At 50.9% G+C, this 26,963-nt stretch overlaps 1 long non-coding RNA gene across 8 annotated transcripts; it reads right to left on the bottom strand.

Annotated features, from left to right (window-relative positions):
- Positions 1 to 1,295: 1,295 nt before the first annotated feature.
- On the bottom strand, positions 1,296 to 25,931 carry LOC132246429 (uncharacterized). Of its 8 annotated transcripts, XR_009457710.1 has the most exons (5): positions 25,884 to 25,931; positions 24,596 to 24,746; positions 22,962 to 23,128; positions 18,363 to 18,444; positions 1,296 to 3,390 (listed from the first exon to the last, which is right to left on the bottom strand). It is a non-coding gene; the product is annotated as an uncharacterized LOC132246429 (long non-coding RNA). The 8 variants fall into 8 exon arrangements; XR_009457711.1 differs by lacking the exon at positions 24,596 to 24,746 and having other exon boundaries at positions 25,884 to 25,927; XR_009457713.1 differs by lacking the exon at positions 24,596 to 24,746 and having other exon boundaries at positions 25,877 to 25,911.
- Positions 25,932 to 26,963: the final 1,032 nt, after the last annotated feature.

Below are 26,963 nucleotides of genomic sequence, written 5' to 3'. Positions count from 1 at the left end.
TTGTCTAGTCAGGTCTTCAAAACCTCCAAGGATGGAGACTCCACCACCTCTCTGGGTAACTCGTTCCAGTGCTTCACCACCCTCCTCGTGAGAAAGTTTTTCCTAATACCCAACCTCAACTTCCCTTGCTGCAGGTTGAGCCCAATGCTCCCTGTCCTGTCATCTTTCCCCACTGAGAACAGTGCAGCTCCATCCTCTTTGCAACACCACTGCAGGGACTCGAAGGCTGCTATTAAATCCCCTCAGTCTTCTCTTCTGCAGACTCAATCAGCCCATTTCCCTCAACCTCTCCTCACCAGTCATGTCCCCACAACCATTTTCATTGTCCTCTGCTGGACTCTCTCCAAATTGTCCACATCCTTTCTGTAGTTACTGTGCAGTTAGTTTTACTTCATTGAACACATACTGAAGTAAATGCACAGTAATTCGGGCACATAAATGAACAAGGTGACACACCCTGAATCATTAAACTATGGAAATTGTGTACGAGATATAGCTATTCAGAATATCACAAGTACCAATAGAAACGTTTTTAAAAAACCTGGAAAGGTTCTTAAGACCATCAAACTTTAGGGCATAACCCAAGCTCATCTAAGTGGGGACTAAAGAGTAACCATTTCCTTAGGAAGAAGCCACTCATAACTGCACAGGTCCTGCCCTTTCCTCTGAAACCTCTAGTGATCGTCACTGTTGGATTAGAGCAGTGGTATCGCATTCACCTTGCCCCAGGGGTGCCGGAGTAGGTTGGATCCAGTGTGGAGACACGTTATCTGCCCTGTGGGGCTGCTTGCAGGGCCAGAAGTGTGGTGGTGGGTCAAGCAGCATTAATTGCTGTGGTTCCTGGAGCCACGTTGGCCGCTGCTTGTCCTGAAGTCACATTGTTGGCCCACAAACAGCCCTGCAGGCCAGACGACACAGCGCTGCGCTCTGGATCCAGCCCATGAGGCTGGAAATCTGGCAGTGGGACAAGTGGCAGCAGCGTGAATTGCCACAACTCCCAAAGCTGTGGATATTAATGCTGGCACTGCTCACCCCACCACCCAGGACCTAGACCCACAGGCCAGACGACACGGCTCCGCAGGCTGGACCCATGCTGCTGTATTTTTGACATGCTGGATTAGAGAGACGACTTGTATAGTGTGGTGGGGCAGTTCTTATATTCCTTCAAAGAAACAAAGCCAGCTCTGCAGGCACAGAAAGTCTGAACTCTCCTCGTTTCAGATGCAAAAACCCCACAACATCCCAATATTGGAAATAGCAAGTTTGGTTACATAAATGAAAATGCGTGCTAAAACTTTCATAAAAGCTGAGGAATGTGCATTTAATACTGATGCTAATACACATCAGAAACACTATCTACATAGTCTTACGAAAATGAATGACTATCTTACAGGAGTAATTGTGCACGGTCAAAGTGTACACGGGATTTAAGGAACCGTCTAGCCCATGGAGTAAAAACAGTGAAAAGCATGGTCCAGTCAATGAGTAACTGTTATGTGGTCCACTTCTGTCTGTGTCTCAGTTCCAGTCAGAGCAATACAAAGATTAAGTGTCTTGTACATCTGCAAATAGAACAAGCATTAAAAACAAGGTGCCATCTACTTGTGGGGTTTTATAGTAAATGATTGCCATATACTCGTGTTGATGATGTTTCAGAGACCTTCTGCTTGACCCAAGATCTTTCTGCAGTTTGTTCATGTATATTCTTAGTTAGAAGAACAATATGGACTACAGAATATGTATTTTCATTTGTTCACTTTATCTGTTGTACCATTTCTCTTCACCTAAGATCTTCCTCTGCCCTGGTAGTTCATGATTACACTCCCTCATGCATTAACACATTGACATCACATGCATGCAGTACTCGGGAGGGAGGGAAGTTTGGGGGGCAAGAGTAGGGAGCTGAGGTGTGCATACAAAATGGGGAAGGGGCTTGCCATTAGCAACCAAAAAATAAACATACTGGAAGTAATTAAGTAGCTCCCAAATCAGGCACTTGAAAGGGGCATAAGAACAAAAGATGTGCCGTACTGGGTCAGACCAATGGTCCATCTAGCCCAGACCGTGCTCCAGCAGTGGTAGAAATGTTCACTATATAGGTAACGAATTCAACTGGATATAGCTAGTGCAGTGGTTCTCAACCTGGATCGATTGGAGGAACCCCTCAGAAAACATCAGCTCTTCATTTTTACTCTTTTTTAACTACTGAAAAACAACACAGCAGTTTTCTGTTGCAAAGAACTCAAAAAGACCACAACTCTGGATTTCTCTTGGAAATCTCTGGGTGCATCTTGTGAATCACATTTGCCCACCTAACGGTGCTGATAGGTGTGGTACCCCCGGCTCCCTCGAAAGGATCTAGCGTCCTGGTGGGGGAGATTTTGAGGGGCTCAATGTGAGTACCCTTTGCTATAGATAGGTTCATAAGTGGGATACCTAGGAGAGCAGGGTGAGTTGATGTTAGTCTTTTAAGTTTTGTTGCCGATGTGGCACACTGCACCTGAAGGTCACTGAAGAGGCATGGAGGGAGCAGGAGGAGGAAAGCAAGAGTCCCAGGGAGAACAAGGGAATGGCAACGGCACAAGAAAAACTGAAGGGAAGCAGTCTGCTGTGTTGGCTGGGACATGGCATTCCTCCCTCTCCCCTGTTGGCTTAGAAAATGGCATTTAAAGGTTTGCTTTTTGGGAATTGCCTTATAGGTATCTGTGTATGCATGAGAATGGTTCAGAAAGGGCAGCAGGGGTTACCTGGTCTCTAGGAGTGTGGGTCACACAGTCACAGCCGTGGGAGCAGACAGGCTGTCTAATGCACAAAGGCCAACAAGGAGGCAGGGTCTCAACACCGCTTGGAAACCCATGCCAGGGTTGGCTGTAGGGGTCCATCAGGTTAGAGACCAAACAAAACTTTCTGGGGAGTGCCAAGGAAGAGCTTTCCTTGGAAGAGGCTGATTCCTTACATAAGCTCATAAGTAGTAACTTCAAGTCGGGATGGGATCCTGAAGTTTGCTTGCAGGTCTCAAGTAATGAGACAATGGAGTCAGACAACCATCTGCCCCAGCCTACTGTAGCAGTTGAAATTCAAGCTGTTGGGAAAAAGTTAAACAACTGAGAGTGGTTAGGCTGTAGAAAAGGAGATGCAGGGGAGGTATGATTGAAATTTGTGGGACGAGTCATTGGACTAAACTTTTAAAATGACCAGTTGGTTGAAGCACAAAGTGGGTACCAGAGCAGAAGGGAGGCACTGAGAGCAGTGCCTCGGTTTACAAGAAGTGATGGCTCCCAACAGCAGGACCTCGAATGTGTGTCACACAGGACGGGACACTGGCAGGAACCTGTTACGATCCCCCAGATCAAAGGAGAGAACAGAACGAGTTGTTCCTGAAGTGCCGATCTGCAAAGTGAAGAAAGGGAATAAATATGCATTACCCACAGGATATACAGAGACAAGTATGAAAACTAGTTCTGAAAATTTGAGATCATTTTCTAAAACAAAAAATATCTCATCCATTACAGAGTAACATGGTTTTAGACCACATTGTGATGATGGCTGGAAAGAGGTTGTTGGAAACATGCTGGCTACACACCATGACCTCACTATCATGATTTTGGAAGAATGGAAAACGTGTCCAAACAACTCCCAATGCTAAAAAAAGTAAATTTATGTTTGGAAAATGTGGGAAAATGTTGGGAGTTTTTCAAAAAGGGTTACTATAAAGTCTTGAAATCTCATTTCCCCATTACTTTCCTTAAAAGTCCAGCTTGGTTAAGAGGAGAAATGGATAATACAGGTGGCAGGGCAAAGGAACATTAAGGAGATTTTAATGCTCGAAGGAATAAGAAAGAGAGGAATGAGGACATCGCATTCTATGACTGTTAACAATCATGCAGGGAGCCGGAGGCAGAGGAAGACCTTGGGCTTTAAAACTGTATTGACTTGCCCCAGCTGCTGTCCATGCTGACAGGAGTCAGGGGCAGTAGGACCAGGACGAGCCTCAGCTGGACTAAGTAGCACAGCCCGTCCCACCCCCAGCAATTGCACTCCCTGCCTGCAGCCCCCCCCACCCCCGCTAGGGGGTGTGTGTGTCTGGTGTGGGTGTGTCATGGGGGTGTGTGTGGGGTGTGTAGCCAGGGGCAGAATTGGTGGATGGGTGTGGCTGTGGAGCCAGGAGCACAGTGTGTGGGTGGGTGGGGGTGTGCAGCCCAGGGCACAGTGGGTGGGCGTGCGTGTGTGTGTGTGTGCAGCCAGGAGCAGAGTGGGAGGGTGGGTGTGCAGCTAGGGACATAGTGGGTAAGTGGGTGTGGGTTTGCAACCAAAGGAAGGGTGGGTGGGTGTGGTTGTGGAGCCATGGGCAGAGTGTGGGTTGGTTGTGGGTGTGCAACCAGGGAAGGGTGGGTGGGTGGATGTGGGTGTGCAGCCAGGGGCAGAGTGGGTAGGTATCATAGTATCATAGTAGCTAGGGTCAGGAGGGACCTGAACAGATCATCTCGCCTGACCCCCTGCCACAGGCAGGAATGAATGCTGGGTTCACAAGGCCCCAGACAGGTGATCGTTCAACCTCCTCTTGAATTTGCCCAAGGTAAGGGCGAGGACCACTTCCCTGGGAAGCTGGTTCCAGATTTTGGCCACCCTAACTGTAATATATTGCCTTCTGATCTCTAACCTAAACCTATTCTCCATCAGCTTCTTATCATTGTTCCTCGTCACCCCAGGTGGTGCTGGGGAGAAAAGGGCTCTACCTGTTTGCTGTTGATTCCCCTTGATGAGCTTGTAGGCAGTCACCAGGCCCCCCCTCAGCCTCCTCTTGCTGAGGCTGAACAGGTTCAGGTCCCTCAATCTCTCCTCGTAGGGCCTGTCCTGCTGCCCTCTCACCAAGCGGGTGGCCCTCCTCCGAACCCTCTCCAGGTTTGCCACATCCCTTTTGAAGTGCAGTGCCCAGTACTGGACGCAGTACTCCAACTGCGGCCTGACCACAGTCACAGAGAGGGGGAGAATCACCTCTCCGGACCAGCTTGAGATGCACCTTTGGATGCATGACAAGGTCTGGCTGGCCTTGCTGGCTGTGGTCTGGCATTGGCGGCTCATGTTCATCTTGGAGTCAATAATGACTCCAAGATCCCTTTCCACCTCTGTGCTTTCAAGAGGGGAACTCCCCGGCCTGTATGTGTGCTGTGGGTGCCTTCTCCCAAGGTGCAGCACCCTGCATTTGTCTACGTTGAACCCCATCCTATTCTCATCTGCCCAATTTTGTAGTCTGTCTAAATCTAGTTGCAGCCTCTCTCTCCCTTCAAGTGTGGCCACCTCGCCCCACATCTTAGTGTTATCAGGTAGGTATGGATGTGCAGCCAGGGGCAGCATGCATGGGTGTGGGTGTGCAGGCAGGGGCAGAGTTGGTGAGTGGGTTTGGTTGTGGACCCAGGGGTAGAGTGCGTGGGTGGGTGTGCGTGTGCAGCCAGGGGCTGTAAGCGTGCAGCCAGGGGCAGAGTGGGTGGGTGTGTGTGTGTGCGCGCGCACACCCAGGGGCAGAGTGGGTGGGTGGGTGTGTGTGCGGGCATCCAGGGGCAGAGTGTGTGTGTGTGTGTGTGTGTGTGTGTGCGTGCACGCGTAGCCGGGGCAGAGTGGGTGGGTGTGGGTGTGAGTGTGCACCCAGGGGCAGACTGGGTGGGTGGGTGGGTGTGGGTGTGCAGAGAGGGGCAGAGTGGGTGGGTGAGTGTGTGCGCTCATAGGAGGAGTCCCACACGCACTCCCCACCATACACAAGCACCCACACTCCCCTCATACTGCCACACATGCTGATCCCCACATCCACACCCCCTCACACAGCCCCCCACAGACCACATACCCACCCAGACCCCACATATCCACACACATACACCCACGTGCTCCCTCACCCCACATGCCCACACACCCACAGCCCCCCACAAACCTATTCGCACCCCCCAATATACAAAACTAAAACTGCATTTCAAGCCATAGTGCAATCCCCTCTGTGTGCACGACACAAACACGTGTAAACCAGGACAAAAACAGTTGGAAATCGAATTCATGAATGCTGTAGAGGTTTCCTTTTTCAAATGGAATTTGGTATTTTGCTGGCTCCAAGACGGCGCAACCCCTTGCTGGAAGGGTACTTCCGTGGGCAAGGGGACTGACATCTGGTAACGAAGGTCAGGGGTTCGGGGGCGGGACTTCCGGTCACAAGACAGTGACGAGGGGGTGGGGCACCTGCCAGGGGGTGAAGCTACCCATGCAGATTTCAACAGCTTGCCAAAACTTGATAAGTCATCCTCCGCCCAAAATAATTACCCCTGGTTTACATGACCGGCCCCAAAGAGTGTGGGGTGGGGGCATGTCAGCTCCCCCTGAAATGCTCTATCATTCACGACGGGAGATTGGCTAGTAAAGCATAAAACAGCTCTTACTGGAGAAAACCCTTTTGAAATGAGTAGGGCTGGATACCCTGAACCCTGTGATATTAGAGCTGACTACAAAGACCTGCATCCTGTTGCTGCTGTTAATTGGTAATATTTTAAATGCGACTAAAATAAGATGGAAAGAAAGCTTGTATTAGTCCATTTTTTAAGAAGGGCAATCAGAACAAGGAGGAAAATTATAGGTCGTTTAATATACCAGCAATCTCAGCCAAAATAATGGAAAAAGGAGACTAAAGGATTTGTAGTTTTTGCTTGGTTGTTTTTTAATTATAGGGGAGACAGGTAAAACAAGAATTAAGGTTTTGCAGGTTAAAACTGGGCTTTAAAACAACCCCAAACACCAAGGTGGATTAACCAGTAAACCAAAGAGAAGTGGTAGGGTCTCTATCCCTTTCTCTTTTCATATCTAGACTGGATGCCCGTTTCAACGTTACCCTTCAGTCAATTATTCCCCAATAACTGTGACCAGTCGTAGACAGCATACCAGATTAGACAGACCACTGGATTAGCACAGAACGGCAACTCTTCTGCTGTTAATATTTCTCAAACTAGTAGTTCAGTTGAAAAGAACAGAAGAACAGTTTTTCACTTACAACATATATTTAGGAATTAACTTAGTGTTCAGTATGCTGGTCAAAAGGAGCACTGAGTTTAGCACCTTGGTTTCATTTTCCTCAAGCCTTTTGTACTGCAAGAAGGAGAAGAAACCCACAAAACACCTCTGGAAACACAGCACTGACCAAAGATCCAATTTTCTTTTTAGTACTTCTTCTTGTAATAGTGTGATTATGCATCTATTCTGTGTCTCTATTATGCAGGAAAACTCTTCAGAACCTGCCTCTCTGGTTTCCCACTCAAAATCCAGCTTTTCACATCACAAAACATGTGCAGACCCCAGGCCCATGCTGGGCCTTATCTGGATACACGGGTCACAGCCACATAGGGAAGGAGGACTTGTGTCTATGTAGTGGCTCCTAGGGGACACCACGCCTGTCCAGGGAGAGAAAACATACACTACACTTCCAGAAATACTGAAAAAAGATGTGCTTAAAAGGAGACGGCAATTACTTTTCTTCCAAAGATATCACCTGCCTTCCCCTGCCTGCTACTCAAAAAGGCTAATGCCCGCAACTCTCCCTGGTTGATCTGGGCACGCAGAGATTATGCTGACCGATTGAGTGCCCCTGCCTTCGTGCTCTCATAGGCTGTCTGCATTTGGAGGTGACGTCTGCACAGTTATGCTGAGAAATGGCAGAAGGGGGAGCGTCATCTGCTACTTCCTCCTCTAACACACCTCTTTTCAGGGGCCATTAGTCAGCCCCACGTGGCGCCTTATGGTTAGTGAGGGGCGCCTTATGGGTTGGTGTGGCTTCCGTGCTCCTGCCTTGGCCAGTGCGAGCAGTGTCTAGTTGTGGACAATTCATTGCAGTCTCAGTCACAAGCTCAAACGTGTCTGTGCTCAGAGGGCAATCCCAGCATGTCTCAGCCCTGGAGCTCAGGGGACAGGACTCCTTAGGACTGGGAACAGCGGAGGGTGTGTGACCACTGACCCGCCCTGCCCGAGACTTCAGATTGCTTATAGGCAGGAAATGCCAATGCTCCGTATCCAGCATGCAGCATTTTGCAAATGCCTTTTACGTTTGCAACTTTCCTCTAAATATCTTCTGACTGAAATGTGAAAAGGGAAAACTCCTGGTAGTAAAAATGATTTCAAATAAAAAAAACCCTAAAACAGATGAGTTTTTGTTTTAAAACCAAAGATTCCAACGTGAGCAACACACAATTTTTCAGTGAAGAGTTAAACTTCAAAAAACATAGCGCCCAAGTGAATATACTAGACTAGATCTTTTACTTTGATTCAACATGAAAATATTTACTTGGAAATATCACAGCTTCAGTATTTAAACACAAAGCACTTTTTTTTTTTAAATGACACCGGCTTTCCCAGGACAGAAGGGGCAGCTAAGAGCTATAAATATTAAGTGTTTAGGGGTGCTTGTACATGTGACACAGTTTAATCCTCATGAAATTAGACCGGTTTATGAAATTTAAAATGACTTGTTTTAAATCAATGCGTCAGCGTTTACAGCCTTTCAAATGAACTAAGCTCAGTGTACTATTCACATTAAATTACAGCAGAGGGAAGCACATAACTATGCACCCTGCTGATGTTTTTGGTACTCGATTAGAGCTGGGGGCACCATCGAACCAGCAATCCCTGAGCCAGCGGGGGCAAGCACTGTCTGCCTGCTGCAAGGGACCCTCCAGCCATGCTCTACGCCCACCCATGCCTGCAGCCCTTGCCCCAGCTCTAGCCCGTTTCTCTTCACACCCCTACTGCACCCTCAGCCCATGCAGCCCCCCTCCATCCCACCACGTGCCTTGCCCTCTGCCTGCACCACAGCTTCCCCCACCCACCTGTATAGGTGCCCTGCACCTTGCAACCCCCAGCCCCACCCAGCCTGTCTGCATGTGTGCATGCATGTGCCTGTGTGCATGCGTGTCTGTTCATGAAGGGAGGGAGAGTGTGTTTGTGTCCATGTGCATGTGTGTGTCTGTGTTTATGGCAGGTGAGAGTGTTTGTGTCTGTGACCATGTGCAGAGTGACACACACACACAGACCCAGACCCACATAGACAGACCCACACACGCACAGACACACACTTGCCCCTCACAGGACCTTCCCCCTCCCCCACTCTTGATCACACAGAGGCAGCCCCCCGCCCTCCCTCCCCCTGCGCCCCCATCCCTTGCCGCGAGCTGCCCAAAGCTCAGTCTCGCTCCCCGCCTGGCCCGTTACACTGACCTGCAGGGAGCTGCAGCCCGGCTGTCCCGTGCAGCCAGGCAGATGTGCCATGTCTCTGCGGGCAGGTGGCAGCACCGGGACGGGGGCTAGGATGAACTTAGGGTTACAGCTCTCAAGGCCCTCCTAGTACCACTGCCCACAAAGGTGGGGGTACAGGTGTCCGTACAGGCGAACAAAGATTGATTCACGTTGGGCTGGGTGGACTGCATCATCTGGTGTGCAATGCAACGCATCCGCAGAAACACATTACACCCAGCTACTGAAAAAGTGCAGGTATCCTCTTCCCCATCAACCTCCAATTTTGGAGAGACATCTGGGGGACAAAGGGGTGAATGACACAAAAGTTGCAGCACCGTCTGGGGGACAAAGGGGCTCATTACAAGTCTTTGAGTGCATTTCTGTTTTAACATGATGAATCCATGGACGCATCCAGTTTAATTCCTGGAGATCCAAACTAAAATACATCGGAATGCGTTTTACTTTAAATCGCCAAAAAGACTTTTAAATCGCCAGAAAAATCCACACGTGCAAACTGTAATACCATTAAATTGGCAAAAAAAAGGCAAATTTCATCATGGGAACAAGCATCCTAGGAAAGAGAGCTAGGCTGGGGCATTCCTCAAGGAGGAGGGTCTGTTTTTATGCTGGTTCTCAACTTCCTTTTTGACCTTGTTTTGCTCTCCTGGTCTCTTTTCTACATTATTTTATTACCTGATGATTAGCTGCTCTGAGCCTTTGTAGGAAAAGTGGCCTCGTTAATGCCAAGTGGCCGGGGCGCCCTACTGTGTAGAGCCCAGTGCCAGAATGGCTCAGGTACAAGGGCAGAAGGGAATTGGTGATGTTTTATTCACCAAGGCACCCCTGGGGGTTACAAGAACTAATGGCCACAAGCTAGCAGAGAGCAGATTTAGATTGGACATTAGGAATACTTCTTCACGGTTAGAGTCATCAAGGTCTGGAACGGGCTCCCAAGGGAGGTGGTGCTCTCCCCTACCCTGGGGGTCTTCAAAAGGAGGTCATCTAAACCCAGCACTCTTTCCTGCCTGTGTGGGGGTTTGGACTTGATGAACTATTGACGTCCCTTCCGACCCTAGCATCTGTGAATCTAGGAATCTATGATGCAATAGGAGGGGCTAATATTGCCACTTATGGACAAATACAGAACAACAGGGAAGAGATTATTGGTGACTACATTGATATAAAACTGAACCCCATTAGGAAGGGGAGAACACAGATAGTCATTTCCAAACAAGCTGTCTCTTCCCTTTTCTGACCTGTGAGCAGAACTGTGGGACAGAGGCAGGACCCAAATGGACTGGAAGCTGATTAGGGATGACTCTTTGATAGCTGTTAATCTAAAGCTGGGATTTCCCTTCATCACTAATGGGCCTGTGGACTCAGCTCCTGGTCTACAGAAAGGGATTCCTTTTGCACAGCGGAGCACACGTCACCAGGAATCAGAGCGGAGAAGATTTTGTCAACTCCATGGCTCGAACGACACTATTTGCAGACACTTCTACCCGAGCTAAATTTTATGCAGCCTAAGGCTATTCCAGCTGGGGAAATATATTTCTGACTTTTTAGGCTTTGGCAAAGGAAGTCAGAAGGTGATGAACAGGGATCCACAACTCAGTTCAAGGAGCTTCCAAGAAGGAGCGCTCTAAAGCTGCTTCGCCCCTTGCCAAAGGATCTGGTGGCAGAGCAGGTCAAGAATCTCCATCCTTGGAGGTTTTGAAGACCTGGGTAGACAAAGCCTTGGCTGCGATGATGTCGTTGGAGATAGTCCTGCTTGGAGCAGGGGGCTGGGACTCGGTGACTTTCAGAAAGAGAGAAATTGATCTCAAATGAATGACTTACAGAGAATCAATAGCAGCCCCCTGCTCCTTGCCGCCGCTGCACCCCCACCTGCCACCACCCCCCACCGCTGCTTTGCAGCTCCAGGTCTGGTCTGGCCCCGGGGGAAGGAGCACGCTGGCACTTCAGCCCCAGCCCAGCCATCCAGCAGTGGTAGCTCTGGCCCTGGCCCTGGCCCCAGAGCGGCCGCTGAGGAGCTGGGCCGAAGCGATGATGTGCCCTGAAGCTGGAGCCTCAGATGCTATCGGGGAGGGAGCAAAGACGATGTGGGAGGCAGCCAGCCTGGGGAGCAGGCATGCGGGGAGCAAGCGCTAAGGAAGATGGGCACTGAAGGGGGCAGGGGCAGGGTATGCAGGCACTGGGGGAGGGGAGAGCAGGTGGCAAGTTGGGGCAAGCTGGGGGGAACAAGTAGCAGGGGGCCAGGGTCAAGTCACTTGTCTCTCCTGCTGCCTGCCCCCGCATGCCTGAAGAAATTTAAGATAAATCTCCAGTAGTCAGGTGCCATACATGGAAAATTATAACCAATTTATAAATTTCCCATGTCTAGAATCGAACTGGGGCTTGTCTTAAATTCAAATGCGTCTTGAACTCGGGTAAATATGGTAACAACTTGGATGGATGGAGGGGATGTAGTGGATAGTGTGAATCTGGACTTCAGCAAGGCTTTTGACCAAGTCCCGCATGACCTTCTCACAAACAAACTGGAGAACCACAGGCTGGACAGGACTGCTAGACAACTGGCTCAACAGCCACAACCAACGGGTAATCATCAACAGATCCATGTCAGAGTGGCAGACGGTTTTGAGTGAAGTCCCACTGGCATCTGTCCTGGCTCTGGTGCTGTCCAGTGTGTTCAGTGATCATGTGAATACTGGCATAGACAGCTTCTTGAGCAAATCTGCAGACAACACAACACTGGGAAGGACTATGAAGTATTGGAGGAGGGGAGCCCAATTCCGAAGGATCTCACCAGATTGGAAAGCGGAGCTGGAACGGGCAGGATGAAGTTCAGTGCAGACAAATGCAAGGTGCTGCACCTCGGGGAGAAGAATCCAAAATACCAATTCAGAATTTGACACCTAGCTGGATGGCAGCACTCAGGAGAAGGACTGGGGAGTCCTGCTAGATCAAAGACTCAATACGAGTCTGCAGTGGGATGCAGCTGCACAGAAGACCAATGTATTTTTTCAACGCATCAACGGAAGCAGTAGGTGCAAGTCACGGGGACTGATAGCGATAGTTAGGCTTCTCTACTCGGCACTGGTTAGGCCCTACTTGGAATACCACGTGCTGTTCTGGGCTTCGCATGTTTAAAAGGATGTGGAGAAGTTAGAGAGGGCCCACAGGCGGGCGACAAAGAAGATCAAAGGGCTTGGAAAGCAAATCATACGAGAAGAGGATGAAGGAGCTAAGCATATTCATCTTGCCGAAAAGGCACTTGAAGAGGGGGCGTGATAGGATGTGGACTAGTGGCCTGAATTGGTGCAAAGGTTTAGACTGAATCTCAGGAAAAGCTTCTTTCCAATGAGGCAGTGGAACAGACCCTGAGACAAGTTCGGGACTCTCCATCCCTGGAGGTGTTCAAGGGGAGGCCAGGTAAGTATTGGTCAGGGAGGATCTAAGCATAGCTATTCCCATGTTCTGCTCTGGGTATTTCCAAAGCTGCTGGGCTTTCCTGGTTGCCGCATAGGACCAGGAAGGAAGTTTTCCCCCCTCCTGCTGCTACATGTGTCACGAGGATTTTCTTCAGCTTCCTCCGAAGCACTGGCTGTCGGCTGCCGTCCAAGCTGGGGATTTTGACTGGGTCTTAAACCTGGAGGTTTCTGACTAGAGGCTCTTGCCCATCCTTCCAGGATCAGACCCATTGCCACATTTGGGGTCAGGAATTTCCCCCATTGTCAGGTTGGTATGGACTGCAGGATTTTGCCTCCTTTTGTAGCAGGGACTGGGGCCCGCTGCCTGGGATCTCTGTAACATATCTGAACAACCTTGGCAGGAGCAGGGCACAGAAAAAGAGGCAATGTTAAGGTGCAGCATTGAAAGGAGAAACGTCAGGCTGGAAGCAGATTACTAGCAGAGTTCCCCAAACATCAGTTGAGGAACTGGTCTTGATTAATATTTGTATTAATGCCAACTCTGCTATCCTTTCACCAGGATTCTCCAGCATTGTTGTATCAAGAGATAATGAAAAAAAGGGTTACATTCAAACTTAGCTTTACTCACGAGAGTTTTGATCTCATAATGCATCTTTCTTTGCAGCCAGGGCATCGACAGAATCTGGCTACATTGCCGGCTGCATCATCATGTCCAAAAATGAGAGCGTGGCCAAGCTCACGAGCCGAACCAGCTGCATTATATACGTTCTCGTTATGGCTGAACTGTACACAGTCAGACACAACACAAAGATGAAAAGCACTTGGAAATAATTGCATATTGACTCGGAAAGTCTCGGGGAGAGCTCAGCTCTAAAAATATGTAAGTATGATTTCCACAGCAAACATGACGGCTGCATGAGCAAGTGGCCAGTTTGAGTAATTATACAATCCCACGGGAGAACTCGCACAGAGAAAGATTAATTCTTTAGTGGTGTCCTAGGACGTCTCTTGGCACAGGAAGCCTCCTGAGCAAGTTTGCAGACCTCCTCTTTCCACAGTCTTGTATCTGTCGTTGGTGAAAAGTGAGGGCCTTTTTCTGGTGATCTCTTTTATTGGACCAACTGTACAGTCAGGAGAGACATTAGACCAGGGGTGGGTGAAATACGGCCTGCTGGGACCCACAGCAGGTCTTTGTCTGGCCTGTGGCGGGTCCCTCCATCCTGCCTGGCTCAGGCACAGTCCAGTTATGGCGCGTCCTGCCACCCCCGGGCATGCAGCGTGGCTGGGGCAGCTCCGCAGCTCCACTGCCTTTCTAGGCAGCCCAGCTTGCAGCGGCAGCTCCTTCCGGCTGTCACTGCCACTGCCCTCAGCCCCGTGGTGCCAGCGGGGACCAGCACTGCACAGTCCCGACACGCTCTGCCCAGGCTCAGCAGCAACACACCCTCCCCACTAAACCACCATACCCACCCACCCACATCCACACACACAGGTCCCTCACAAACCCCAGACCCCATGCCCCTCTACACCCCCACAATATACAAGAGTAAGACTTCATTTGAGCCATCATGCCATCACCTCCATATACGCCACACACACTCCCTGCATGCAGCAGACACTCAGTAATACTGAGCACTCTGTGAGCTTCACTACTATGGGCAGCCCCTGCACGGAGGGCTCAGAGCGCTTGGTTTTCAGGAACACCCAACAAATGCATCTGCTTCTCGACCTGGGACCAGGCAGTATCCAGTATCCAGGGCTTGCATTTCCAGGCAAAAGCCATCAAGTGCATCTTTCCAGGGTTAGGAACTTCACGCCTATTCAGGGCCCTAGTGTCAAGGCAAACAAACTTGAACTCTTTCTCCGACGGATAACTCCTTAGGTAGATGAAAAAAATGCTGTGGATATAGTGCACCTGGACTTCAACAAGGCTTTCGACAAGGTCCTGCAGGACCATAAACAAACTGGAGAAACGTGGCGTGGACAGAGCTACTAGGAAGTGAATAGACAGCTAGCTCAGCAGCCAAAGCAAAGGGAAATTATCAATGGATCCCTGTCAGAATGGCAGGAGGGTTCACGGGGAGTCCAACAGGGGTCTGTCCTGGGCCCGGTGCTGTTCAACACGTTTGCTAATGGTTGGGACGCTGGCACAGGAAGCTTCCTGAGCACGTCTGCAGACAACACAAAACTGGGAAGGATTGTGGACACGTTGGAGGATGTGAGGGAGTGCAATTCAGAAGGATCTTGAAAGATTGGAAATCTGTGCTGGAGCTAACTGAATGAAACTCAGGGCAGACAAATGCAAGATACTGCAACTTGGGAACAAGAATCAAAAGCACAAATGCAAAATGGGTGACACCTGGCTGGATGGCAGCACTACAGAGAAGGATCTGGGAGGCTTGGTAGATCCCACACTCAAATGAGTCTGCAGCGTGATGTAGCTGCACAAAAGGCACATGCATTTTAGGGCACATGTAGTTTAGGGATTCATCAATACAAGCATTAGGTGCAAGACCCTGGAGGAGATGGTGCCTCTCTCCTCAGTGCTGGTCAGGCCTCATCTAGGGCACCGTGTGCAGTTTTAGGCTCCACGTTGTGACAAGGATGAAGTTAGAGAGGGCCCAGGGGTAGGCGACAAAGATGGTAAGCAAGTCATGGGAGGAGAGATGGCCTGACGCAGCAGGAAAGTAAGGTTAGCTTGGATAGCAGGAAAATCTTCTTCACTCTCAGAGCAGTGAGACAGTGTCACGGACACCTGGAGGAGCTGTGGATCCTGTCACTGGAGATGTTCGAGAAGAAGCTGGACACCACGGCTCAGGAATGATCTAGGTGCAGGGATGCCTCGTTCTATTATGGATATTTCCCCGGCTTCTGGGCTTTCCTGGTTGCCACATGGGACTGGGAGGGAATCCCTCCACCACCCCACTACCCCCTCACCCACCCTTTCTGCTATGTGCGTCAGGCTTTGTTTGATTTTTGGAAGCCTTCCTCAGAGGCATTGAGTGTTGGCTACAGTCAAGGCTGGGGGTTTTGGCTGGGGCGTGCCAGTGCTCCTGCTGGAGCTTAAAGCTGGTGGGTTCTGCCTAGAGGGTCTTGTTCCTCCGCTCACGGTCACACCGACTCTTATTTGGGCTTAGGAAGGAATTTGATCCCATGGTCAGATTGGTATGTGGGGGGCGGTGGGGGCGCGAGAGGGTTGCCTTCCTCTGTAGTAGGGGGCAAGGGAGATCTCTCGAGTGAATATTAACATTTTGCAGAAGCAGGACATTGGCCGCCACGTCCCCCATGTGTTACCTGTGGCAGGTTAGGGCCTTATGGCTTGTGTGGTGTCAGGGTTGGGGGTAGTTTTACTGAGAGGCTGCATTATGGATCTGCATAGGGGGGCTCAGATAAGGATGATTCGCCTCAGGCAGGGGGTTGGACTAGGTCACCTATGGAGATCCTTCCTAGCCCGAGTTCTGTTCTGCGAAATCCAGGCAGGGTCGCTACGCGTTCAGCCAGACTGGGCCAAACTGGACAGGTTTAAAATGCGACCTGAGGAAGGGCACTTGGGCAAGAAAAGACTGTTCAAAACCGCAAGGCTGAATCAATTCAACCTTGCAGATTAGACTGAACCAATAAGCAAGTGAACAGATGTTCATTTTGATTCTGGAAATGCAGCCGTATGTCTGCAGCGCTCAGGCCAGAAACTGGGGGAAGCTAGAGCAGTTTCCCTGCCTGGCTGGAGCAGACAGCCTGCACAAGGCTAGCCCTCTCACCCTGGGGGGTAGCGGGGTGCAGGGGGGGTTGAGTTAACTTGAATTGGGAGGGGAACTGGGAGAGAAGTTCAGTAAACCAATTTCACCTAAATAAATTCAGGCTGATATTACATTCATCCAGGTTCATCTTAAACCGGTTTTGGCCATTTTGAAAGCAGTTTACGTGCACTGAACTTCTGTCGTGTTACAGATTTGAACTGGTTTCCAATCACTTATAACTTCTGTCCCTAGCCTCCATGACCAAAGGCTTGTCCAACAGGTCTGCCAACTATGCACTGGCCCAACAAAAGATATCACAGAAATCCTTGACTTTTTAAAATGAAATGTTGGGTTTAATGAACAACCATGTTTAAGGAAACTCTTGGCTCAGAAAATTTCCAATTGTCTGTATTGAAAAACTGCAGAACTTGGTATACAACCTATTTTGCTTCATGATGTTACTGCCAAACATCTCGAATGGACAATACCAGTATACGGTAGGAAAATTTGGGAGGAGGTGTATGTGTCAGATAGAGTCTCTAGCATAAGAACTGCATGGTGTGGATGTGAAACAATAGCCTTACAAATGCCAGCTGTGGACACACAAAGCATACAATCTGGGACAGGTTTTTACCCCTGTAACAGAATGGGCCTTCAAATCTAGAGAGACAAGGTTCTTTGGATAGATGTGATATCTTAAGCTATCAATTTAGTTGGTCTAATAAAAGATATCACGCCTTCCACCCAAACAACCTTGTCTGCCTGTGGCCTTAGATCAGCATGGTTACAGTCAACAACCCTTCAAATCTAGTCTCCCAACTTGGGTCAATTTATTATAAGTTTGACTGCTTTATTTACCCAGTAACGAGGCCAAAACTGAACTTTTTTTCTTTCCTCAGTCTCTCCCCACCTATTTTGTCAGAGCCAACAACACCATCGTCTTCCTCACAACTGGGCCAGGAATCGGAGGCATCATCCACCGTTCATTTCCCTGTTCCACACGGCCGAGACGTACTCACATATTACTACTTCCTCTACAATACCTCCAAAACTGGAACCGGAGTTTTCCCTGCACAACTAAGTCTGTTATGAAGACACTCAACACTGGGAGCTGTAGTGCTTTCTACCAGCACATCTCACTTGAGTCAGCCACACTTCTTTCTAACTTGCAAACCAGGTCCTTTATTTGAAAGCTTCTCAGCAAAGGAAGTCAAACAGAAAAACTTCCCTCTTCCCTCTCCAGGCTAATAAACAGTACTCAGCCTTTCTCCCTCCAGGCTGTAACACAGACAGTGCAATCCTCCAGGCTACCAAGGCTCTCCAGCCTCATCAAGTTCCTTCTGCCTCCCTCATCTCGTTCAGCTAGCCCTTGTCAATGTTTCCAGCTGGGCATCTGACCCGTGGCCTGATCTCCTCCAGCGCCACTTCATCAGCAAGCTGGGCTCGCTGCAACATCCAGGTACTTCAAGGGTCTCCACTGTGTCATAGCTTCACCCATCTCCATCACTGCAAAAATCTCCCTAGCCTTTTTCAAAGTGTCAATGATACCTATCCAGGTGTTTGAAGCACAGCTACTACCACGATCTGGCTGAGCTATCCCCTGAGTGCTCTGACTGAACCAACTGCTCTCTGTCTTTGTATTAAATGATTAAACTGCACAACACCTAACCCACTTAACCAGAAAGCATCCTTGCCATTTTCCTTCCTTTCCTCCTACAGTTTGTCACAGTGGATTAAATAAAAAGTTGAAGAACCAAAACTGTAAGTTCCCAAGAACAGGAATAACGTGAAAGCATCTCAACTGGCCATGCATTTGATAGAACTCAAAAATCAGGAAAACCCAAGTGCCACACCACATGGAAATGCCAGTTCAGCCTGACTGTAGAAAAGATTTGAAACAATCTGGTATCACACAACATGTTGCAAGATACTCTTTACTTACCCTAATAATAGATGTTGAGGCATCTGTGTTGCATACAGTTCCTTGTGTCACCAGTCCTAGTGTGCCTCGATAGTGTCTGCCTCTGTCGAGAAAATGCATTACATAATATTGAATGCTACTACAATCTGCAGTTGGCATAGATTTCACAGCATCAATCAGTAAAGAAAAATACTTGTTTTACCTCCAGAAAGAACTTTTTCTTGTTCTTCTTCCCTGAAAATTTGTCCTCTTATACCCAAGGTCTTCAAATCTAGAGTCACTATTGATTACAATTCCCCCCTCAGGAGCAATTATACTTTTTCAGGGGTGCAGTAACAGTATTGAAAGGTGAAAGGCTGCAGGAGTCAACAAAGGACGTTTTAAATGGTACAAATGAGGTTCAGTCAGAAAGTATTGCTTCCTAATTTTTCCCTTCAAAGCAAACCAGTAGCAGCCAGTGAGAAAAAATTCTGTCCAAGAACAGGAGCCTGCACTTCAAGCTGAAAACTACATGCGAGCCCGTTTTAATGTGTCCCAAGGGAGACATGCGTGGCAGTGCTCACCCACACAGCAGTTTGCACACCTCAGAGACAACGGCATCATTTGAATGGGCTGCGCTGCCCCATCCTCAGTCCAGCCCAGACTTGGTACCCTTGATTGCCATCTTTTTATTGCCTTTAAGAACGAATTATGAGGGGGACATTTTCGGGGTGATGGCAAAATGATGCAACAGCTGTGCAACAGCAACTGTACAACAAGGACAAGGACTTTTGCAAGGTCAGGATACAAACCCTTGTTCACCACTGGAAAAAGCCACCGATGGAGAAGGAGAGACTATGTTGGAAAACAACTGCATGTTTAGCGGTACCATGCAAGTTTATTTTTCAAAAATATTTGCTGAAAAAGAAAAACAGGAGACATTACTTTCTGACTGGTCATCATATTTTAAAATTACTTGAAACCATTTTAAAAATGAGGAGTTCTTCAGATTAGGCATTTACAATATGTAAAGGTAAGCTGTGCAGGCCAGAGTGAAACTGTTCCATTTTCTCATGCAAGCTGCCCACCATTAAGGAGAACTGGCTTGTAGCTGTACAAATAATGGAGGAAGCCATATTAATTAAAAGTGATAGCGTAGAAAAATTCATGAGTCTATGCATCAAGATGCAACATTGACATTCCCTGGGATGAAATTCAGCGACACTTAGATATCACCCAGAACATCTTTTAAGCCCTCAATGTGGAATCACATTGAAATCTAAATGAGTTTTACTAAAAAAGTGAGAAAACTTTCATTTTATTTGCCAGTTTATTTATTCAAGCCCTAGCCTCAGCCTTCTAGTTCTTGCTGAAACCTTCCCATCATCTGAAAGCTGTTTAATGCAAGGTGGAAGGGTAAAGACTTCCAATACCCCTTCTGTGTGCAAGACTGATTTGTTTTTAATTTAAATGGTTACAGACAAGGAAGAAAATGAACCACAAATAGGAATATAGGATGCCAAACCATATGACACAAGGCAAAGAACATGATTATAATGCCTGATGAACACAGGCAATGAGAGTCCATGCACAAGCAAGGCTATGCCTTTTAATGCTTGCTGCACGAGTGGCTCAAGTCACAAAATACAGATTCATAGGTAAAAAAAAGTGTGTCAATGTTCAAGAAATTTATTCAAATCTCTAGGTTTTATCTAGTAATCAGTTATAACTACAAGGGAAGACCTAAGAAAATCTGAAATGTTTAGTGACATATCTGAAATGTTTCACCTCCCAGAGCTTGCACAGAGTTGAGGAAGCAAACCTTCCCCAGGCTCTGAGCACTGGGGATATGGCTTGCTCATGAAACACGTGCAGAGTCCTTGGTATGAGAGACTGCAGTTGGTTTTAGGGAACTGAGAGGAAGTCTCAGCGGACATCATGACCGATGGCACGGAAGAAGTCATAAAGGGCAAATAGGAGGACTGAGAGTTTGAGGTAGCCTGTGGCATACTTAGAAGGGCTGAAACTTTAAGGTATGATAATTGCACACTGGCGAGACTGAGACTGAGATCCCCAAATGTTAACCTGCAAAGCTTTCCGTGGCTGTAAGGATCGCCAAGAAGCCTCTTCTCACAATCTGGGATAAGCAGTATCTATATAATTTAGTGTCCTCCATCTGCACTCCCACAGGAAGCAGAACGTGTGCAGTCAGGAGCAGAGCTGGGGGAGTTGCTGGGTCTTGCAGCCAACTTCTACAACACTTGCCTTCCTCCTTGCCTACACTGGAAGTGTGGGGGAAGGAAAGGAAAAACCACATGCAAACTGGATGTGATGGGGGAACTGCATGCTACCCAAAGAGAGGCTCTATATTCCAACGCCCGTGAAACAAGGACGTTAAGCAGGAGACATTTTGTCTCAGAAATTTCTTGGCCTGGCACTAGCCCTGAGCCTGCATGGGATGCAAAGCCAAAGGGCAGTCTCATTTCAAAGCTCAACACAGCCCTAGGATATGGTAGGGGCTCCAACTTCCAAAATGTTATTCTAAATTTCTTATTTGAAAAAAGGTGGCTTGGCAATGTCCTCAAGCAAAGCTCTTCAGCAGAGAAGGCGATGCAGCCTGCCTTTCATTTTCATAAGCCATATCCCTTCTGCCATTCAACTGGCAGGTCTAGTTCAGGCTGCAGCTGCAAGCAGGTTCAAGTAGCCATTGAAATGAATCTGTAAATACAGCGCACAAGGCTACCAAATCACGTTTGCAGCCGCATTGGTAATTCTTCCGTTTCTGAATTGCTTTAACATTTATCTCCTGAACATGAATGTGCTTTTAACAGTGTGTGGACAGAAAGAATAAGAGGATACTCAGAATGGAAAGACAATATATGTTCTGGTATCAATTTTAAGTACTACTTTAGCACAATGCGGGCACGTCTACATAAGTTGCTTACTGCGCATTAGCTTAAAAACACTGTGCAGTAGCGCGGCTGTTCAAAACCATGCTATCAGCCTGCTGTGTTATTAGGCTAATGTGCTAATGTGCAGTAAGTATTGCAAAATCACCGTGTGCCAGCACTACTGCACAGTAACTGTAGTGACTGCGCAGTTAGTACTTCATTGAACACAGACTGAACTAAATGCGCAGTAATAAGGGCGCATTAATGAACATGGAGACACACGCTGCATCATTAAACTATGGGAATTGTGTACAAGATACAGCTATTCAGAATATCCCAGGTGCCAACAGAAACATTTAAAAAAAACCTGGAAAGGCTCTTAAAACAAACCATCAAACTTTAGGGCAGGGGGTCCAACCTTTTTGAATGTGGGGCTGGATCACAAACGTTTTATCACCCAGGGGGCCGGCGAGCCATATTCAAAGACGTCACAGGAAGTGGTATCATATCAGGAAGTGATGTCACGTGGCCTTCGACACCAACCAAGTTGCAGGGGGTGACATGGTGCTGGTTGACAGGCATGCATGCCTGGGTTGACACGGTGCTGCAGGACCCGCCTGGGCACAACCGGGTCGGCACCGGCCAGGAAAAGCAGCATGCAGCCGAAGCCGGCGTCCCACGTGCTGCTGGGGACGGGAGGAGGCCGGCCAGGTCTGCACCGGCCAGCAGAAGTGACGGCAGAGCCGCGTGCCGCTCGGGACTGACCGGTGCAAGCTTGTCCCGTCCCGAGCGGCACACGGCTCCACCGCCGCTTCTGCTGGCCGGTGCAGACCCGGCCGGGCTCCTCCTCTCGTCCCCAACAGCACATGAGAAGCGGCCCGCTTTGGGCCGTATGTTGGACAAGCCTGCTTTAGGGTATAACCCAAGGTTATCTAAGTGGGGATTATAAAGTAACCATTTCCTTAGGAAGAAGCCACTCATAACTGCACAGGTCCTGCCCTTTCCTCTGAAACGTCCAGTGATCTTCAGTGTTGGATTAAAGCAGGGGTATCGCATTCACCTTGCCCCAGGGGTGCCGGAGTAGGTTGGATCCAGTGTGGAGACGCGTCATCTGGCCTGTAGGGCTGCTCGCAGGGCAGAAGTGTGGTGGTGGGTCAAGCAGCATTAATTGCTGTGGTTCCTAGAGCCACGTTGGCCGCTGCTTGTCCTGACATCATGTTTGGTCCACGAGCAGCCCTGCAGGCCAGGTGACACAGCGCTGCGCTCTGGATCACGAGGCTGGGAATCTGGCAGTGGGACGAGCGGCAACTCCCGAAGCTGTGGATATTAATGCTGCCACTGCTCACCCCACCACCCAGGACCCAGACCCGCAGGCCAGACCACATGGCTCCGAAGGCTGGACCCATGCTGCTGTATTTTTGACAGCCCTGGATTAGAGAGACGGCTTGTATAGTGTGGTGGGGCAGTTGTTTCTTTGAAGGAATATAAGAAAGCCAGCTCTGCAGGCACAGAAAGTCTGAACTCTCCTCGTTTCAGATGCAAAACCACAACATCCCAATATTGGAAATAGCAAGTTTGGTTACATAAATGAAAATGCCTTTTAAAGCTTTCATAAAAGTGGAGGAATGTGCGCTGCCACTGCGGCTGTGCTCTGCGGCAGCGGTGCTGCCGCCATGGGCCAGATAAAATGGCTTGCCCGGCCGCGTGTTGGACAAGCCTGATCTACAGTCATATGAAAATGAAAGAGTACCTTACAGGAGTAATTGTGCACGGTCAAAGTGTATGCAGGGTTTAAGGAACTATCTAGTCCATGGAGTAAAAAAGTGAAAAGCATGGTCCAGCCAATGAGTAAATGTCCACTTCTGTCCACGTCTCAGTTCCAAGCAGAACAATACAAAGATTAAGTGTCTTGTACATCTGCAAATAGAACAAGCATTAAAAATGAGGTGCCATCTACTTGTGGGGTTTTACAGTAAATGATTGCCATATACTCATGCTGATGATGTTTCAGAGACCTTCTGCTTGGCCCAAGATCTTTCTGCAGTTTGTTCATGTATATTATTAGTTAGAAGAACAATATGGACTGCAGAATATGTATTTTCATTCGTTCACTTTATTTGTTATACCATTTCTGTTCACCTAAGATCTTCCTCTGCCCTGGTAGTTCATGATTACATTCCCTCATGCATTAACACATTGACATCACGTGCATGCAGTACTCGGGAGGGGAGGAAGTTTGCAGGGCAAGAGTAGGGAGCTGAGGTGTGCATATAAAATGGGGAAGGGGCTTGCCATCAGCAACCAAAAAATAAACATGATGGAAGCAATTAAGAAGCTCCAAAATCAGGGATTTGAAAGGGGCACAAGAAGAAAAGACCCACGGTCCATCTAGCCCAGACCCTGCTCCAGCACTGGCAGAAATGGTCACTATAGAGGTAGCGAATTGAACTGGATGTAGCTAATGCAGTGGTTCTCAACCTGGATCGATCGGAGGAACCCCTCAGAAAACATCAGCTCTTCATTTTCACTCTTTTTTAACTACTGAAAAAAAAAACCCAGCAGTTTTCTGTTGCAAAGAACTCAAAAAGACCACAACTCTGGATTTCTGTTTGAAATCTCTGGGTGCATCTGGCGAATCAGATTTGCCCACCTAACGGTGCTGATAGGTGTGGTACCCCCGGCTCCCTCGAAAGGATCTAGCGTCCTAAGGTATAGATTTTGAGGGGCTCAGTGTGAGCACCCTTTGCTACAGAGAGGCTCAGAAGTGGGAAACCTATGTGACCTTTTCACTTAGGAGAGCAGGGCGAGTCCCCAGGGTTGATATTACAGGTTTTTCAGTTTTGTGGCCCATGTGGCACACTGCACCTGAAGGTCACTGAAGAGGCATGGAGGGAGCTGGAGGAGGAAAGCAAGAGTCCCAGGGAGAACAAGGGAATGGCAACGGCACAAGAAAAACTGAAGGGAAGCAGTCTGCTGTGCTGGCTGGGACATGGCACTCCTCCCTCTCCCCTGGCCTCCACAGCCAGCGCAGACACAGCTCCCTCAGGCGCCTCCAAACGTCCCGCGGCCCCTTGGCTTCTAGGTAGCGGTGGCCCTGGCAGTGTTGACACCAGGTCTCTGGGGCGGGGAGCTCATCCGCAGTGCAGCTGGGGGTCTCTGAGGGAATCAGCCTAGGGAAGGGGGCTGCACGGTCTGCATCGTCTCCTGTCCCTGGGTCTCCCACTGTTGGACCAGCTCCTCCTGCAGCTGCTGCTTTACTGCCTGTGATGCCGACCACTGTGGGGACACCCCCAAGCCCATCTCAGGCGGGATAACACCAGGGACCTTTCCTGCCCCCTCAGCGCTTGCTTGATGCCCCCCTGGGTCCTGATCCCCCAGCCTCACCTCAGGCTGCAGCAGGGCTGCCAAGGGAAGGGCCACGGCTGCCATGGGCTCCAGCAAAGCCACCAGGACAGGCCTCCCCACACCAGGGCCTGGGCTCTCGCTCCCCTACGCTCACACACGGTGCCGCACCACAGCATCCGGTCTGCGGGGCCTGCGGGCAAGGAGACAGCAGGGACGTCACCATGGGATGGGAGACACGGGACCATGCCCCTGCCCTTGCCCCAAGGTCTGCCCAGCCGTGACCCCCAACTGTCCCCACGCACAGCAGCCTCGGGGTCGTCCTCACTCCCCTCCTGCCCCACACAGGCTGCACGGACCAGAAACACCCAACCAAACCCCCCCTCCTCACTCCTACCTGGCCTCTGCCAGGCCCTGCAGCCCCCGCCTGCACCCAGCGCGGCCCAGGGCCCTGCCCTTAGGTGCCTCCACTGCCCCCACTTCCCTCCCCCACAGCACCCACAGGGGACAGCCCCCCCCACCGCCCCCCCACCGCCCTGCTCTGGGCCCCACACCCCACAGCCCCCACCCACGGCCAGGCAGGGCTGGCCTGTGCAGCGTGGCCCAACAGCCCCAGACACCAGTGGGGCCTCCCGCCCGGCACCTCTCCACTCCCACCCACAGCCCCTGCCCCACCAGACCTTGCCACTGCCCCTCACCCTCGACCCCTGCTCCCCCAGCTGTGCCCCTGCCCGTCTCCATCAGCAGCCCCTGCCCCCCAGCCCTGCCAGAGCCCCCCCACCCCGAGCCCCTCACTCCCCACCCGCAGTCCATGTCCCGCCAGGCTAAGCTCTGCCCCGCACGCCCCCCGCAGCCCCTGCCCCCCAGCCCTGCTGCTGCCCCGCACTGCCCACCACAGCTGCCCTGGCTCCTTTCACCAGGTGACATCAGAGACCCTCAGGTGGGAGTCACTCCTGCTGCCGCCCCGCCCCGCCCCGCGTTAACCCTTTGGTGGCAGTAACCGCTGCAGGACCCGCAGAGGGGGCGGGGCTGCTCCAAGGCCAGGAGACACCCCTCCAGTCCCTGCCTCAGTTTCCCCTGAACCCCTCAGCCCTGCACCCGCTCCCGGGGAGACCCCCCACAGCTCCCAGCAGTGCTCCCGCCCCAGCTCCAGCCTCAGTCTCCCCAACCAACCCCGGGCCTGCAGGCCCCGTCCCGCACAGCTCCGCGGTGCCCCGCGCTCCCGACCCGCAGCCCCGCCCATGCCGGAGCCCCGCCCCTTCACTCGCAGCCCCGCCCCTTCACCGCAGCCCCTGCCCGCCCAGGCAGGCCGATGCGCCTCACTCTGCACCCAAAGCTGCTGCACCGCAACCCCCAGCTCTTGCCCCGCAGCCCCTGAGCCGTGCACTGCCCCGCCTCCTCCCCGCTGCAGCGTCCCGCCTCCGCCCATGGCGTCATACACGTGACGTCATTGGACGGCACTCATCGTCACTCCTGCTGCCGCCCCGCCCCGCGTTAACCCTTTGGCTGCCGCAGGACCCGGGGGGCGGGGCTGTTCCGCGGGGAAACTGAGGCAGGGCCCCGGCTGCCCCGGACCCTGCAGCGTCCTGCTCGGCCTCCCCTGCCTCCGTTTACTCCGCCCCCGCCCCACACACGGCTCCCGTCCTGCCGGACCCTGCCTCAGTTTCCCCCCGGCCACCCCCGCCCGGCCTCGCTCCTCGGGGCTCCAGGAGGAGGGGCAGGGCGTGCGGGGCCAGGGGCAAAAGCTGCTTTGATCCACAGCAGTGCCGACACCGCGCCCCGCCCGCCCGCCCGCCCGGCACTGCCGCAGGGAGCGCTGGCCCCACCGGCTCCCCTCCCCTCCCCTCCCCTCCCCCCCTGGCCACAGCCGCCGCCGCCCGCGACCACGAGCACGTCCCCCGGGCCGGCCTGGGAGGTGTCTCGGCCCCAGCAGCACGGCAGCAGGCTTGCCTGCACCCCTGAACGTGGGGCCCATTGCCCTTCCCCACTGGGAAACATGCCCTTCCCACAGCCAGCACCGGCCCCGGGGACCCTGCAGCCATGTGGGCGCTTTGCACAGGCAAAGGGGAGGGGTGCCAGGGGAAAAGGGTGCTCAGGACACCAGGGACCTGTGGCGCGTGCAGCACGGGGGATCCGCGCGGCAGCACAGCAAGCAAGGGTCCCAGCTGTGCTCACGCGTCCTGACCCCTCAGTGCCCGTCTCCCTGCAATACACCCCTGGCCACAAACCTCCCCCAGGTCCCTCCTGCCCTGCCAAGAGCTCTCTTCCCCTGCCCTGCTTTCCTGCCCCTCCATCTCCTGCCCCTGATGCCCCTCCACAGGGGTGGGGCACTTCACACCCTGAGCTGCACCAGCGCTGCGCACCCTCCTCCTGGCTCGACCTCTGGGCAGGACACCACAGGGCACTGCCA

Source organism: Alligator mississippiensis, chromosome 16 (assembly GCF_030867095.1).
Source record: "Alligator mississippiensis isolate rAllMis1 chromosome 16, rAllMis1, whole genome shotgun sequence".
NCBI classification, from domain to species: Eukaryota; Metazoa; Chordata; order Crocodylia; family Alligatoridae; genus Alligator; species Alligator mississippiensis.
Note: the sequence above shows the minus strand (reverse complement) of the source record. Positions and strands in the feature narration are given on the sequence as shown.